Source organism: Sorex araneus, chromosome 5, assembly GCF_027595985.1.
Source record: "Sorex araneus isolate mSorAra2 chromosome 5, mSorAra2.pri, whole genome shotgun sequence".
Taxonomy (NCBI): domain Eukaryota; kingdom Metazoa; phylum Chordata; class Mammalia; order Eulipotyphla; family Soricidae; genus Sorex; species Sorex araneus.
Window position 1 is genome coordinate 93,543,049 of NC_073306.1, and position 13,426 is coordinate 93,556,474.

General features: G+C 48.9%; 1 protein-coding gene across 3 annotated transcripts in view; it reads left to right on the forward strand.

Annotated features, from left to right (window-relative positions):
- The first annotated feature begins 1,417 nt into the window (after positions 1-1,417).
- The window catches only part of NGF (nerve growth factor), an 81,168-nt gene continuing 69,159 nt past the window's right edge, over positions 1,418-13,426 (forward strand). For 2 of the 3 annotated variants that reach the window (XM_055139365.1, XM_055139366.1), the window contains exon 1: positions 1,418-1,451. The gene's annotated coding sequence lies outside the window, so the exon portion shown is untranslated. The remainder of the gene's footprint in view (positions 1,452-13,426) is intronic. The other variant, XM_004616235.2, reaches the window with a different exon arrangement.

A 13,426-nucleotide genomic window follows, 5' to 3' on the forward strand; every position in this document is an offset into this window, starting at 1 on the left:
TTCATCCCCCAGTCTTTCTGAACAACTCAGAGGTAGTTTCGCAGGGCCTTGCTGGGAAATAATGGGTTCAGATCAAGACGAAAGTCTTTCAAGGAAAGACTGAAAGATGAACTTCCAGTTCTGGGATTTCTTCATGCTTTCATCTCTGAGCATGTATAAATATGGTGAATTTAGGAATGGTGAAAGTGAAAATGGAACTGAGACTTCAAACCTATTGATTTCAAGGCAATGGGAAGTGCTAAGCTTTACCCATACCAAGTGCCCTCCACTGGGGGGTGTGAAGGGCCGTTCCAAACTTATATCTGGAACCCCTGTGCCCTTCTTCACTGTCATCCCTTGAGGCATCAGGCACAGACTAAGGGAGAGCTGATGGACTCAACATTGGAGAGTTGGCACATGCATTTTCAAAGATCCTTGAATCCCCCCTGAACACTGTTATGGTTAGTGAGGTGTATTAGGTAGGAAATCTGACTCTAGAGAGACTCATCTCTACCTTATAGGCATGGGCAGGCCATGGGGGAAGGAAACTCTGGGTCCCCGAAGTCACAGAATCCAAAGATGTCTAAGTCAGCTTGAGCACTTTACTAGGGAGTAAGACAAGTTTGGGTCAATCCTGGGAGTGAGGCAAAAAGTCCGATGAAAAGGTTACTTTAGAGTCTCAGGCCTCTTGCAAAACTTTGAAAAGCTGCAAAGCCTCTACCCTGACAGCTTCATGTTCTGCACATAGGCATGTAAATTTGCCTGACATTTCAGAGTGGTCAAGGATCCCAGGAAGCCTGGACAGCACAGGATTTTGAGGCCATGCATCTAGGGCCTGAGACTTGAGTCCACTATGCCCTGGCCCTTGCTGGGTGTACCACTGCCCAAGCCTTCTAGGTAGCTCTGGTACCCCGAGCCGGTGGTTTCCTTCCTTCTGTTCAGAAGCGCCCCCAAGGGACCGTGGCTAGCTCCCCTGGGTGCTGACATGTGGCGTGAGGAGTGAAAATTTTTCTGATTGCCCGAAACAGCTAGAACCACAGACCCTGGCAGGCTAAAGCAGGGCAGAGTGGGAGGAGCTGGAAGTTCTGGGCTATACCAGCCACCCCAGTCTATAGGACTCCACTGGTGTTGATACCAGCCTCTCCCCACCCCCACCAACTCCGTAAGTCATACTGACTTCGGAAAATCCCTTCCAGCTTTTAAGAGCACCACTGACCCCGTGCTGAAGGGCTGCGCGTCCAGGTTGAATGAATCTAGTCCTGCTGGGAATGGTCCGTCTGGAGGTCGCAGGATCCCCCCTCTGACCGGGCACCTATGCGCAGCCTGAGCAGGTGCGGGCTGGGGTTGACAGGGTAGGGGTGCTGGGGGGAGGATCTGGTGAGTCAGATTCGAAGGAGGGGCTAAGCCTGTTTTAGATCAGCTCCGGCTCCCGCAAGCAGAGAGCGCCGGGAGGAGCCGAGGGGAGCGCAGCGGTGAGTCAGGCGACCCGAGAGGGGCGCGGGCCGGCGCGCTCCGGGCTCCCCGGGAGAAGGCGCGGTGGCACTGCCCGGTGCTGTGTGCGGGCGAGTGTCTCGCGTGGGTGCGGAGCGCGGGGCTCCGGGGGGATTCCGGTGCCCGGACGGCCCGAGTCTCACGGCAGCCCGGACTGGAGGGGACCGCGCACGGGCGAGGGCGCGCGGGACGCGGGGAGAGGGATGCGCGGGCTGGGGCGCGCGGGCTGGGGGTCGGCTGGGCTGTGAGCGGCCCCAGGTAGGAGACCCGCGGTCCGGGCGCTGCGGGAGGAGCCGGGCTCCGGTCCCCCTGATGCCGCGAGAGGAGCCAGGGCTGGTGCTGAAGCCGGCGCCCCGCACCTCAGAGAACCGCGCTGGCCCAAGGTCGCCAGGGCTTTCTCTGTCCACCCTCACCTACTACAGTCAGCTGCCGGGAGTACAGAAGCTGCATAGAAGGGTAGGACCCCCCATGGCTAAAAGCAAAGGTGGAGGGAGAAAGAAAACAGAGGTTGGGGAGCGGGAAGTTTGCACGAATAGAAACATGAGACTGCTCTGTCGGACGATTTTCCCTCCCAACATCTCCCCGATTGTCCGGATTGTCGGAAGGTGTTTTGCTGCTTGAACTTTCTCTTCTCTGGTGACTGGAGAGATTAAAAAAAGAGGCTCTTGCCAGGCTGGTTTTTCCAAGTAGTTCCAGGCTGGAAGTTGCAACCGTTTGAAGGATAATTTATGGGTGTTTCATACATTAAAAGTGTATCACAGCAGAGCCGTTTGGGTGCTGAGGGTATTAAGAAAAACTTAGAGCATGCTCCCAGCTAGAAACCAAAATTGTGCTCTCCTGGGTGCCTCTGCCTCATCTGTCATCCGAGGCCCATGGAAATCCAGGAGCAAAGGCACTTGATTAATCGTCCTCACTCCAGCTCACGGGCCGGCACACCCTCTGCCAGTGTCAGCCCCCTTCCCAGGAACTCATCACCAGCTGCATTCTGCAAATTCAAAAATGGCCGAAGTGGGCCAGCATACTTCCCCAGGGCTTGCAGGGTAGAAGCTGTCTGTCTGTCTGTCTGTCTGTCTGTCTGTCTGTCTGTTGAGGCTGCTGGGAGAGGCAGCTCAGCCTCTCAGGCTAGGCAGAGAGGGCAGCAGCCAGCATTCTAGCTTGGTGTTTATGGTTTCTTACAGTGTCTGAAACTTTCTGGATGGGAAAGGTTGAGCTCCACTTGGGAGGGGTCTCTTTTAGGTAATGAGTAAACTGCCAAATGTGGCTGCCCACTGTCCAGTGCCCAGAGGGCTGGGTTCAGGCCAGAGAGGAACTGGAATTTGGGGAGACAAGACAGGCCTCTCAAAAAACAACCCCAGAATCAATGATGCCCCTCAGGCCAGGGCCCTTAGGCCCTAGGAGGGAACTAAGTTTCACTAGGCACTAAGAACTAGGGTGCCCAGTTCCAGCCCCTGCTCCCCACAGTCTTCTTAGGCAGGTGAATAAGAAAGAAACCCTAGGGCCTGGAGAGATAGTACAAGGTGTAGGGTGCTTGCCTTGCATGCAGCTGACCCGGGTTCCATCCCAGGCATCCTGTGGGGCTCTCTGAGCATCGCCAGGAGTGATTCCTGAGTGCAGAGCCAGGAGTAAGCCCTGAGCACAGCTGGGTGTGGTCAAAAAACAAAATTGGGGGAAAAAAAACAAAATCCCAACCAGGAGAGAGGAGATATGAGGAGTTCTGGGAACACCTTATGAACAGTAAGGACAAGATCTCAGATCCCCAGGAACCTAAGTTTTCATGGAGTTATAGGGGGGAGGCTACAGGAAGGGGCAGTCTTAAACCAGCTTTAGGACCTGGGTGGAACCTAAAGCTCCTGGGCTCCCTAGGGAATTGGAACTTAGGGCTAGTCATCCTGGTCTACATCCATCATGGCCCACCCCACCTCCTATCTCCAGAGCAGGTCCAGGCTTCACACTCCCATTTCCTTTCCTTCCATGAAGAAATCTTTGGCCCCAGCAGCCAATGTCATCAGGGAGGCAAGGCAGGGCCACGCTGGAGCCCCAGGGAAGTTTCTCATCACTCCTAAGAGAGCACTGATGAAAGAGTTGTTCCACTTCACTTTCAGTGAGCACAGCGGTGGCACATTCGTGGGATGTCTGGTTGTAGCAGGAACTACATGGTGACTCAAGTGAAACTCCTGGCCATCCCCAGGGGCCCAGACATAAAGGTCAGAGCAGAGACCAAGACACCCAGACAATTTCTCTTGTACCAGTAAGAACAAGCAGGAAACTCAGGCCTCAGAAAGGACTTTGGGGATGTTGGCGACAGATAACTTCCTGAGCTGAGGAGGCCATAGAAGAGTCTTTGAGGAATGACATCAATTTTCTGGATAATTTTAAGTAATAACCCATATTCCTGAAGGCTTTCTTTTTCTTTGACTGATATCTTGCAAAGCAACAATATCATCTATCGGGCTTGGCAATTTTGAGACATCCCCTAGTGATAGAGAAGTTTCATAGAGCATCTCCAAGCCTCTAATGGAGTGAGAGAGAGCCAACTCATCCTGGGACCCTATCTCCAGGAGGTGGGGAGATAGTTAACATTCTAATAGCATCCAAATATAGATCAAACTAGTGGCACCCTGAGACTGAAATGTGGCAAGACAAATTGAAGCTCTGGGGTGGGGGTGGGGTGGTCAATGGCCCTTGGGTTGTGAGTATATGGCATAGGACAGCTACTGTGTGCACAAGGAAAGAACTTAAAGCTGCAGAGACTGGAATAATGCAGACAGATAATAAAGGGAGTCTCTCAGCTTCCTGAGGTTTTGGTTATTAAGCTCTAAGAGACTGGGCATGTTTTTAAAGTCTCTGGATGCTATTGGTTTCAAATAGTGGCATGGAAGAAGACAGTGGAAACATTGAGATGAGCCCTTGATAGTTTCTTTCCTGTATTTTGTTGCTTTCCTGAGTTGGAAAGCAACAGAAAAGAAAGTGCCTGGAAGGAAAGTGCCATAATAACCTTGAGCCTGTCTATCACTAATCTGTAAGAGGTGTCTCCTGGCTCTGTTGTGTCTATCAACGGGGCTGTAGCACTCTTGGCTGAATAGGGCCTGTTTACATAATCCAGGAAGTCCATGTTCCTGTTTCATGTACTAAGTACCAGAAGTCACAGTGACAACCAGAACTGGCCTCATCTTCCCCACTCACCATATGGATGGCTATGAACTTGTAAAAGAAGGTAATGCTGGAAACAAACTGATGGGACAGCAGGAGGGGAATTTGACTTGTATGTGGTAGACCCAGGTTCGATCCCTGGCACAGCATACACTCTCCTGAGCCCCGCCAGGAGTGATCCCTGAGCAGAGAGCCAGACATAAGACCTTGAGCATAATCAGGTGTGGCCACAAAACAAAAATAAAATAAAAAGTGTGATGCTGCTTTCTGCTAGGGCCTGCCATCAGGCCATCTATTTTATCAACTGAACTTGGGCTTCTGAAACAAACCCTAGGCTTGCCTTCCGGGATCCAGCAGATCAGGTCACAGGGGCCACTGACCAAACCTGAATGCTGTGTTTCTACCAGGCATCATCGTTTGATTTTGACAGTGGGGTACAAGTACAAACGAACACCATGTAAAGGGAACCAGGAAAAACAGAAGGTAGGGATGTGGGGGAGGGCAGGCAGGTGGTATTGGAGCATCGCTGCCTCCTCCCCCACCATCTGCTATGACAAGCACAAGCAGACTGCTCCTCTGGGGGCTCTACCCTTTACTAAGTGCATCACACTTGGGTTCCAGCAGTTCGCTGCCCTCCTCTTCTAGATAGGAGGCAGCAGACCCTTCCCCAGTCCTTGGTGTGGCCTAGATGTGTAAAGAGAGCAGCCGAGCATACCTGTGCCCAAGTTGCGGAACAAATGGGAATCAATAATGTGGCAACAGACTGAGAAACAAACTGAAACAGGGGCCAACAGTTCTTTGCTGCCAGGCAAGTCTAGCAAGTCATGGTTTCCTCTCTTCTGCTCACAAGGTCCTGTCCCAAGACACAGAATAGAATCATTTGTAATTCAAATCCAAGCCACTGGTCATCAAGAAAGGGGATAAAGTGAGCAATGTCTTTGGAGAGGAGCATAGACACAATGGCCAGCTGCTTAGCCCAAGCGGTAGCACAGAGGAAACTACTTCAGGGGCAGAGTTTGGAACTTGAAGTCCGAACCATAACAGACATGGGTGACACTGAGATCCTCCATGTGTAATGCTGTAGGGCCTAGGAGGTGGCTGCTGGCATATATTATGTCCTGAGTTCAAGTTCCAGCCCCTAAGTACCCACCAGTGGAAAGTAGCCTCTTCCATCCCTGTCGAATAACAATAATGTGGGGCAGGGAAGGGGAAATTCATGTGTGATGTGTAGCCATGTTTTTTGAGTCATTCAGGGATTTGGCTAACTTCTTTACCAGGCATAAAATCCATTTGCAATCATTGAATTCATCATAGACAAGGGTTATCCCTGAAAATTTCTGTCGGGGGAGCAATGGTGAAGGTGGCCTGGGCAGCTGTGGACTCAGTGAGTGGAAGGAGCTGCTGGGATGTCAGTGAGATTCTCACAATCACAAAGACCCCATCTGTCCTCTCCTGCTTCCTCCTATGCTAGGACTGGCCAAGGCTGCATCTTGTCTGCACCTAGAGCCCAGGAAGGACCTGAGAGTTTGTCCTGAGACCTCAGCCCAGATGCTGGATGCAGGGGACTCTTCTTCCAATCCTTCTCGCTGTGGTTATGGGGGTGCTTGTGGGGTTTGCATCTTGCCCCTCTGCTCCTGACCTGGCATTGAGCAGAGCAGGCTGAGAGGTGACCAGACTTTGGTACCCCTCACCCTCGGCCATGGCTGTGTATTGATTCCTTGGGAGTATGTGGGTGCCCAGGAGGGTGGGACCCCTCTAGGCTGTGGTTTCTAGAGGATTTGCTGCCATGCGGGGCTCTCGCCGCAGGGAGGAGATGGTGAAACACGTAGGGACATCTCTTGTATATCAGTTTCCCTTTTGTACAGCAGAGCGACCAAAAGTCTCTTTGCCCCTCAAGGACATGGGAAATAGGTTATGTGGGCAGGACACCAGCCTGGCCCACAGACAGCATGCACTCAACTAAAACTAGATCCCTCCCTTTCTGTCTATGCTTTTCTGTTTGAGGATGTACAAGGTAAGCTTTGCCTTTCTGTTTTTGGACCACAGCCAACGGTGCTTTGGGATTACTCCTGGCTCTGTGCTCAGAGCTCATTCCTGATAGGGCTCAGGCAACCGATGTGGTGGCCAGGATTAAACCCAGGATCTGCCTTTCTCTGTCTCTGTGTTATAAAGCTTTGGAGCATCAAGAGAAGAAATCAGGGTTAAGTAACACCAATGCCTTCTCTGGGAACTTAACTCTATGTCGACCTTGGGTCATTAACATTCTCACTTTGATGAAATTTTAACCAAACATGTCATCTTCTAAATTTTTTTGTTCCATTATATCCAGGTCAAAGGAGGCTGGTGAATATTGTCCTATAATTTTCTCTCCGAGGCAAACTTCTCTGACTTTTATTTCAAAAATGTGCTACGATGTTCTCTATATAAGGCATTCCTTGAGCATGGTCATTTGTACTGGCAGCTTCCAAGATATTCGAGTTCCTTAACCCCACATAACAACATCTCCTCCTCCTCTTCTTGAAACCGATGTCCCTGGGATCTTTTGTGTCTCGTCACTTTTACAAGGGAAAGAGAGGAAACCTTCTTGTGGCCTTTTCACCCTCCCATGAAAGAGCTGGTGTTTTGAGGCTCACCACTTCTGAATTACATGGAACAGTGGTTAGTTGGGAGATGGTCCCTAGCCTACTCAGAGGATAAGACCCTCCACCCTGGATATCAGGCTACAGGGCTGATTTGCTAACCAGGATCCTGGATACACTTGGGGATTCAGAACCCAATAAATCCTGGTCCAAGCATAAGCTTGCTCGGGACTCCAACTTACAAGGATTCAATGCTTCAGCAGACAAGGTCACTGAGGTCAGGGCACATAGGCTAGGGGCAGGGGCCATAGCAAACTAAGAGAGGGTTTAACTCTCGAAAGGGGACAGGTCACCTGCTGCTTGACAGGACAGGAGGGGGAACATGGCCATGTCTTAAAGCTTTCAAAAAGCGTCAAAATGTTTGAATTTCTTTTCTTCCAAATCATTTATGTTTACCAAAACAAAAACAAAAAACAACAACAACAAGAAAAAAAAACTCCTTTAGATTACCACAATTAACCTAGAGCAATTAAGAGCAGTGTCAAAGGGGAAGTAATGAAAATCATGCAGTTGCCCCCATGCATATCCTGGATTTAGAGTCTGCCACTCCGATGTGAATTTCCATCTGTACCAGAAAGATGAAATCAAAACAGTGCTGGAAATGTGTTTTTTCATATAATGTTTTTTTCCTTCCTTCCTTCCTTCCTTCCTTCCTTCCTTCCTTCCTTCCTTCCTTCCTTCCTTCCTTCCTTCCTTCCTTCCTTCCTTCCTTCCTTCCTTCCTTTCCTCCTTCCTATTTTTCTTTATCCCTTTCTCTTTCTTTCCTTTTTCTTTCTTTCTCTCTTTCTTCTTTCTTTCTACCCTTCTTACTTTCTTTCTTTCTCCCTTTTTTGGGGAAGGACCACACCCAACAATGCTCAGAGCCTACTCTGGCTCTGTACTCAGGGATCACTCCTGGTGGTGCTCAAAGGACCAGTGCCAGGGATCGAACACAGTTGAATGTGAGCAAGGCAAATACCCTTCCTGCTGTACTATCACTCTGGCCATTTCTGATGATTTTCTGAATGACATTTTCTTTTCACTAGCTTGCTTTAAGAATATATGTCCATCCACTGCTTGTTCTTATCCAGACTTCTAGGAAACAGCAGGCTTTCTTTCAGTACTCAGGTTTGGGAGAGTCAGAAGTCACACATGCATTTTTGAAGTTGAAGAGGCCAGCATGCCCAAACCCCCATGTAGTTCAAATACTGACAGTATTGTGGTTGTGCTAAGAGGGCTAAGAGGGAGTGGTCTAATCCATGTGATGTCTTCTAGGGGGGCTTCCTGGAGGAGGGGTATCTTGCAGGCAAATAGGATTTTGTAGAAGCAGCGCTGGACCCAAATCAGATCCAAGTAGCTTCGGATCCAAGCTCTGCCTTTTACTGGCTCTGGTCACATTTCTAAGTCTCTTGAAGCATTCATTTTCTCAGCTGTAAAAGGGAAACATAATGTTCACTTCAGAGGCCTACTATTGTAGGAGTGAGAAGAGGGATTTGCAGAGAGCCCTGGCTTAGTCCACAGCATGCTACTCAGCCAGGGCTAGGTCGTCTAAGCTTTGCTCCGAGTGCGGGGCGCAGGGACCCAGAAGCCTGCAGAAGAGCCTTCTCAGCGCTGTGCACAGCTGCCTTACTTCTTTCGCTATCCCAGGCACAGCCCAGAGGTGGGGGTCATCTTCCTGCTTCTCCCTGTGCTGGGTGCCCACCGGCACTACAGAATCCCACCACTGCTCACAAACTTCACCCGGGCTGCAGCACAGCACTCTGCTCCAAAGGAAAAGTCCCTGGAGAGGCTGTATAGACACGCACGACAAATATTCAAGGAATTTGTAGGAATAAAAAAAATTGTTAATTTGTGTTTTGCATGAGGCCAACCCAAGAACACGTTTTCTCAATTACAGCACGCATTGCTCAGAGAGGAGGCACTGAGGCCAGCCAGGCTCCTCGGGGTTGCTGCGTGCGGGGCCACCTGACCCAGACCTGACTTTCCGTGACTTCACTTGGATCCAGTCAACCCGCCACTGCCCCTCACTGCTGAAACAAACAGAATCCCGCCCCCCGCCCCCCCCCCACAGGATGAAGATCTTGCAGCCCTGAAAGGAGGTCTGATTTCAGATCCTGCCTGTGCTCAGACGAAATCAAAAGAGACAGCTTGACTCTTGATGGCAAATTCATAGTTGCTGGAGCTCAGGCCGCCCATGACTTCTTTCAGTTCTGAAAGCAAAAAGGTCCTTTTTTTTTTTCCCAAAAAAGCATGCATCCGCTGCTTAAAATATTACTAGTGGGTGCCTGAGATCAGCGATTATGTTTTCTGGATGGTTTCCTGGGCTGACTCTTTTCCAAGCACACGGCTTTGTCAGATCTTTGTAATTTCTGAACTATTTGATTAATGATGTCTCCTCCACCACCACGGAGATGGTTTGGAGTGCGTAATTAGCAGCATGCCTCAAAAACAAAGGCACTGCTCCACAGACATTGCACTCAAGCAGGAAACAAAAACAGCCCAGACCGATCGCCATCGAGTGGAGGGAAGGAAAATGATCTTCATAGTATAGGTTGGGACCCATAAATGGGATGGAACATCCACTTAGTGGTATGGTTCCCTCTCCCTCTAATTTCTTTAATGAGAGTCGTAGTTTCCAAGTCAGTCTGCTTTGCAGGGAGCAAGGGAAAGTACTGTTCGTGAGAGTTTTGTTTAGCTGTGTATGTGGGTCACTCACCCAGATGTGCATACTAGCTCATGAGAGAAAATGCATTTTTTCTTTCGAGTCATGTTTTAAAAAGATGAAAAAATGACTGTTAGAGAAAACAGCATGGTTTGGAAAAGGGCACAGCTGTGAAGCCAAAGATTTAAGGTTGAATACCAGGTCTGTGACCCCCATCATGCAATTGTCCCCCCATCTCTACACACACTCACACACACACACACATGTCACAATGGCTGAGTCACACATGCTTGGTTGTGGTACTTGCTGGTGCTTCCACATCCAGTTAAGGTGCTCACACACACCTGAGATGTTATACTAGGGGATGTGGCACCAGGGAACCCAAACAGCAGAACTGGGGGAGTCATGCTGGGTCCATGGGAGGAGCACAGAGGACAGAACAAACTCAAACTCACGCTTACACAGCTCAGAGCAATTCCCCACCCCATTTGTGTGACTAGGAAGGGTGGGGGTGACTTCAGAGCGTTGTGTCTTCACCTGTAAGGTCAAGCCATCCTCCTGCCTGGTGCTGCTGGACAGTGAGCGACCCAAGAGGAAACGGTCTGCTACTGTGAGGGCCTCAATAAGAACTGCTTCCTCCTCCTCCTCCTCTATCTCCCCCTCCATCTCCTTCACCAACTCCTCCATCACCACCTCCTCCTCTTCCCCTGCCTCCTCTTCCTTCTTTTCCTTCACCTCCTCCTCCAATTCTTCCTTCTCCTCTGCTTCCTCTTCACCCACCTCCACCTCATCCTCCAACTTCTTTGCCCCCCCACCCCGTTCAGTTTCTCCCTCTCTTCCTCCATCTTCTTGAAAGTAGGCAAATTTTATCCAACTCTCCACATTCTCTGACCACACCCCCTCTCCCAGCTGAGGCGGGAAAAGAGTGACTATATCAAGAGTCTGCTTTGAGGCCACGAGGGTGATGTATCACAGTTTTCCTGAGATCTGGACAATTCAGCCTGGAGGAAAAATCAAGAATGAGGAAGGCACACCTCTTGGTTCACAGGGAAGCTCCCCACCTTGAGAATTTTCCCATGCTCCATGAGGGATTATTCCAAATCTCCGCTATACAATGCCCTCCCATAGATCCCATTTTTAGCATGAAGTCTTAAAGAGAATTATTAATGATGTCTCAAAGGCAGAATCCCTGTCCAGACCCAAGATTTCATGTCCCTTCCCAGATAGCTAAGATGTTTCCATTAGAGGTCATAGGGCCATGGGGCCAACAAGCAGTGGGGCCAGTTCTAGAGCTCATTTCATCTTTGTAAGTGCATCCCTGTCTCCTCTCTGCACTCATTCTACTTTTACCTGGAAAACTAATGTCACCAACCCCAACCAGTTGCATATTAAATAAGCTTTACAGGGGCTGGAATTATGGTTAGCCAGTAGAGCATTTGCCTTGCATGTGACTGACCCAGGTTTGACCTCAAGCACCACCAGGAGTGATCCCTGAACGCAGAGCCAAGAGTTATCCTTGAGCATCACTGGGTGTGGCCCCCAAACAAAAATAAATAAATAAGATAAAAATAGGAAAATAAATAACTTTTATAGCATAAAGAGACAGCTCACAGCAAGCCCAACCCCCTGTGGTTTCCATACACATGGCACCAGGAACCTGTGTGGACCAGACCCCAAAAGGCAATTCAGGCTTATCATCATACCTATATTTGTTTTTAAATAGTTTTTGCTATTTTTGTTGCTGCTTGTGTGTGTGTGTGTGTGTGTGTGTGTGTGTGTGTGTGTGCGTGCACGTGCGCTGTGGCTGGTATTGAACTGTGGGCTTCACAATGAGCAATTGTCCCTTTTCTTAAAATAAAAATTTATTTCTAAGTGAAAATCAAATGTCAATTTTCCCATACCTAAAAGAAGGGGAAAAGAAAGCATTTTCCTACCCTTACTGAAACTTGCACCAACAAATGGAACCAATTGTCCCAGGGCACAACATACACCCACGAATGTCTCTGATGCATGAAATGAATTACCTTTTTCATCTGGGTTCCAGCGTGATGTTTGTCCTTTCAAAGGGAAAGTGTGAACACTTAGAAATGTTTTCATTGCCTTTCTTAGAGGAGGTCACACTGCAGATTCCCTACCCATGTCAGCATCTCTGGGTCTAGGAAATAAGAGACCAGCATTGTCTTATTTTGCTTTTTCTAAAGAATGAATCCGACACAACAGAAAGTGAAAGGCTTGCTAAAATACTAAATATGTCTCAAAGTTTCTTTACAAAAAATATTTATAATCATAAAAAGATAAAGTTTTTATATGTAATGTTCATATTAAAATTGGTTGAACTTCATGAACGATTATAGACCTGCTACAGAATTGTGAGCAGCAGCACTTATTCTTGGAAACATTTCACCCATCTGCCTGTAGCTTTTCTTCTCTGCATCAAGGAAGTTTTTGTGGAAGAAAGAAAAATAGCACTAGGTACATATTATTCATCTCCACCCAGAAATACCTAGATACAGGGAAACTACACTTTATTCCTGGCTCAGACTTCTTCTAATTCTGTACTTGGAAAAATCACAGAACCTCTCTGAGTCTCTTACACAACCTGCAGAATAATATTATCTACTACCTTACTTCCAGGGTGGGAAAGATAATACAAGGGTTAGGGAACTTGTCTTGCATTCAGCCAAGCCTACTTTAATCCCAGGCATCACATATGGTCCTGGGCACTGACAGGAGTGATTCCTGTGATCAGAACCAGAGCCTGAGCTACACTGATGGAATGCCAAACTCTCTGCCTTCAACTGATTTCTAAAATAATAAGATCCTCTCTGCCCAGTTAGGGCAATGGTGTCTTTGACAAAGGCCCCTAGCTGTGAGCAGTAGCAGAGGGGCATTGTGGAAGGTCTGGGCCAGGAGAGCACATTGCAGGTAAGAGAGTTGACTCCGCAGTGCATTGCATGAACAACTTTGTCACTTGCCTCCATCTACCTTCAGCTTAACCCACAGGCAACAAGATGTGAAGACACTTCATTCAGTCTAGGTGGAAGGGAAGCTATTCCTGCTAGACGGAGGCCAAAAATTCTGTGGAATCCAACTCTCGGGGGCAGACCCAGGAGTGGGGCTGGAAATGCACTCCACTGGGGAAACTCTGAGTTCCTCCACTGTAAAATGGATTCATTCACTATCACATCTACTATTGAGTAGGATTAAAGAAGTCATTTGGGTGTCCCAAACCTGGATGTGGCAGTAGCCTTGCTGAGTATAATGGTGTCTGAGGAGCTCTCAGCTACAGGGTCACTCACTGAGGACAGGGGAGGCAGGTGTGCATGCAGTGCCAGAAAGTCCTGGGACATGAAGAAGCAGTCCTGGTGGTCTCCCTCCTTTGTCTCTTTTGCTGGCCTCCTGTCCTCCCCTACCATCGTCCCTGCCTCTCTATCTCTAAGGCCTCGAGCTCTGTCCAGGAGCCCACCCCCACAAGGTCCCCTTCTTTCCTATCCCTCTCTTTCCAGATGATTTCATCCTCCCTACA